Here is a 4,330-nt window from a genome sequence, read left to right as displayed (position 1 = left end):
AAAAAAAAAAAAAAAAGAAGAAGGATGTGAACTCAGTTAACCTGTATATTTTGGGTTAATCTTGCTGAGATTGCAAGCTGTAATTGGATTTGCAGCAAAGATGATCAAATAATTCACCCAAAAATTATAATCTCCTCACCCTCATGTATTTTTTATTTATTTATTTATTTTTACTTTTGTTCTTATCTGTAGCACAAAATGAGTTATTTTCTAACTTCCGTTTGGATGTCATTAATAAATATTTGAGCACTACATGTCTGAAATAACATGACAATGAGTAAATTATCAGAATTTTCATTTTTGGGCAAACTATTCCTTTGACCTTTAGATTTCTCCTTCCCAAAATCCATTGCTTTTGCTTTAGATTTACCACTGATTTGTATTAAACCCCCACACTTGAATCCCATGATACCATTAGCACAAAGTTCACATGTATTTTTACTTAAAAGTCAGACTGCCCACACGTCTAGGACTTATTATCATTTCATCAAATAGCAGGGTGGAAAAGTTCATGTCTTTGCCATGAATCCTTTAAATGTCTCTGTTCTCTGAGAACCTTCTTTCAAGCATTTTATATGACTAATACAGAATGTCAATGGGAGCATAAACAGTTTAAGACTAACAAAAGCCAGCTAAAGCATAGAAGACAGATGATTCCATCACCACATAAACAACCCTGTAAGCAGCAAGTCTGATGTTTTTTTTTTTTTTTTTTTACTCCAGCTGACATTGGAGAGCACACACTGATGGATTGGGCAAAGGCCAACCGCTAGCCAGCTAAATGACAGATTACACAGTGACAGTGGAGGTGATCACTGTCGGGTTCACTGTCTTGTAGAGGACTTTGTTTCATCTAGTCTAGCCTAATGAGCCCATTATAGGCTTGTGCCATTAGGCTCAAGACTAAGAAAATGACCCATGTGATGGAAATAAGGATATTGATCAGTGACGTACAGTAACTGTAAAAGGGTGTTTATACTGACAGCAATTTGCAGCAACCTTTTTTTTGCAGCCTATTTTGCAATGAGTGTATTTCTAACAATATGAGTGACATCAACCTGTTGGCATATTCAGTGACACAATAAAGTTTAAAATAATTTAACTTCATGCAAATTAGTAGCAATCTGATGTGGCAAAGTCAGATCCATCTTCTGTGAGAAGCAAGTGTTAGCAAGACGATTACTGTGAGCAATTTCGCTGTTCTATATGATTCTCCTCTGCCCACACACATCTTTAAAAAGTTTGGGCTCAGTAAGATTTTTTTTTTTAAAGAAATTAATACTTTTATTTAGCAAAGATGCATTTAAATAAAAGTGACAATGTATTATGTTATAAAAGATTTAATTTCAAGTACTGTAAATTCAAACTGTCTATTCACCTAAAAAAGGATAGTTTCCACAAAAGTATTAAGCAGCCCAACTGTACTGGAGTAATGGCTGCTGAAAATTCAGCGTTGCCATCATAGGAACATATTGTATTTTAAAATATATTAAAATACAATAAAATATTTTTGAATTGTAATAATATATAATAATATAATTTTTTTAATCAAATAAATGCAGCCTTGGTAAGCATAAAACTGAACCTAAACTTTTGAACAGTAATGTACATCGATTTTAATCTAATTTATATAAAAATAAATGATGCATAGAAACCTTTGTCAGGCACTGACACCATTCTGAGTGAGGTTCATCCACACACTGATAATCGTTCATCTTGTTCATGATATGATGTACAGTATGTGCTGCAGTAATTTATGTACAGACACTTCCTCTGTGTTACTAATGTTAACTTTTAGCTGCAAGAAAATAGATTTTTTGTCAAAGCGAGTGACATCTTTTTATTTTTTGGCCAGTTATGCATCCAACCAATAATTTTAGAGCATCTAGCAAAATGAACGTCTACTAATACATTATATTGCTGTCAGTGTGAATGAGGGAACTATTCTGTGTACTGATGCTGTCGGTCTACTCTCTTTGTGGAAACTCTAAACTTATGATTGGTTATTACACCGGAATTCACAGATTTGTATTTATTTATTTTTGTCTCTATTATTAGACAGATTCATTAGAAAGTAACGGGAAATCACTGGGAAGAAAGTGGGTTAATGGGATCAGAACAATCGAAGGCCACACTTAAACTTGCATTGGCCACTTGAACATACGGTATGCACTAACTGCTGTGCTATGGCCTCAGCATTTATCTCAATTCAGATATTCTTTATACTTTTTAAAACTCTTTTCTACTTGAAGTTTTTCTGAAAGATAAAAGCTAGTGATAAATTACAAGTATCAAGCTAAATCAACTGGGAGATGAGGTCACCTAAAAATCAAAAGGTATTTTCAATGCTGTTGACCGCAGTTCTGGCACAAGGTCTAACTTAATTTGCAATTTGCTCCAAAAATAATCCATGGATGAATAGAGAGAGATAACAGAACAAGGCTATTTTATATCCACGGAGAGATATTAAGTATTTCCTTTTTTTTCACAACCCCCCTCCAGCTCCCCTTCCATGAATTTGTGGAGGCCAGTCAGGAGATTTGTGTGCGAGCCTGATACAGAAAATCCATCTGTTCTGCTGCAAGTTTTTGTGTGTGTGTCCTTCCTTTACCTCCCACAAAGTCATTCTTGTCATTGAGCTCCTGTGACATATCAGCACTTATTCCCACACCTCAGCACACACACACAGGGTGCTACACAGTTATACATGCACAAAGTCGATTCTTTGATTTATTGCCTTGAGGGTAAGACACAAAAAACATGCAGAGATAACTTTTCTCCACAGTGCTGAATGGATGACGGCAGAAGACAGAAGTGCCGGCTCAACATCGTGATGTCTGTCAGCCATCGGCGATGGACGATGACACCGGCTATCGGCCCAACCCAGACGGTGAAACTCCAGTGTGTGCTTACAGCGCCTAATAAATTTGTCCATTTGTATGGGCGCTAATATAGTTATCTATATAGTTATCGTATTGTGAACAAGGCTTAACAGAGGTCAATGCCTGTTGCTTTCACATGCATTCTGTAACAAGCTTTAGCCCAACATAAAGAGCAAATAATATTGATAGTCCACATCCCAAAGTGAAACTCACCATCAGTTACACTTGTCTCTGATTGCTCACTGAGAGTTAAGTGAGCATGTCAGCACAACAAAGCCCAGTTTGTGCCCCATCACAATAAAGACAGGGTCTGTTAATCATTAAATAACAGTGGCATAAACACATGGCCAATCCACAGAGACGTGTCAGATCTGGGCTGACAGACAGTATGAATTAGTCATGCTCTGTACAGGGAAATGGACAGCGTGTTATTTCAACATGACACACGTTCTCTGAATTTTGGACTGGGCTTGTGGCATTAATGCCAGTGTAATGTGGCAGGCGTATAGGAGGAGGTGGAGGATCTATTTAAAATGTGGTTAAACATCAATGAAATCATTTATAATTCATCTTGTCATTAGCATATCACATTTGGTTTAAAAAAATGTTAGGTTCAAATTATGTTACATTACATTCCCTGGCAGTGCAGCATTTTGGGAGAATGTCAAAGGTTTTTGGGATATAAAATTAGCCTCTATAGCCTTTAAAATTTGATTGAGAATAAAGCATTTTTTTCTTTGGGGCAGTGCACATAAACTTTTAATTTAAGTCCCACCTTCCTGTTTCAACAGGAAATACGTCAACAAACGATTCAGGACAGAAATTGTGCCTATGAAAGTAATTTTTATGGGATTTTGTGTTGTGCTTCAGGCAGCATTAGTCGATTCCATCACAGAGACAGCCGGAGTCGTTCAGCTCTCAGTCACAGTCTGTTCAGAGCAGCGCAGCAGGAAGCGAGTCAGGCTGAAGGTTCCTCTGATGCCGCCATGGCTCCAAAGAAAGCTGACCCCTGATCTTATATCATCCTTCCAGAGCTCTTGACTGATATCATTACCTTCTTTTCTCCATTGCCTTTTATTTTTCAGGGATATTTTAAAGGTTTTGCCATCCATCCAAACGATAAATGCAGTATCCTTGAATCTATTGTTTCCCTTTCTCTCTTCCTTTGTCCCTGTCTCAAAATGGCTGGTTCTTGTTTAGGCTGTTGCAGTTTTCTGTCTCTCTCTCTCTCTCTCTCTCTCTCTCTCTGTTATCATTCTCTGTGCTTTACAGCCACTCAGGAACCATGAATATACAGTGAAATCAATGCATTTGGATATTTAAGTCACACTTCATGTTTGAATGTCATTGCATTAGATGACCAAGTGCTATATATCTGAAAAAAAAGAACTGCACAAACATTGAAATAATGTCTCATGTTAAATCTCAATGTAAAGATTTAAACATTG

Source organism: Sinocyclocheilus grahami, unplaced genomic scaffold, assembly GCF_001515645.1.
Source record: "Sinocyclocheilus grahami isolate Dianchi unplaced genomic scaffold, SAMN03320097.WGS_v1.1 scaffold161.1, whole genome shotgun sequence".
Classification (NCBI taxonomy): Eukaryota; Metazoa; Chordata; class Actinopteri; order Cypriniformes; family Cyprinidae; genus Sinocyclocheilus; species Sinocyclocheilus grahami.
This window is presented reverse-complemented; position numbering follows the sequence as displayed.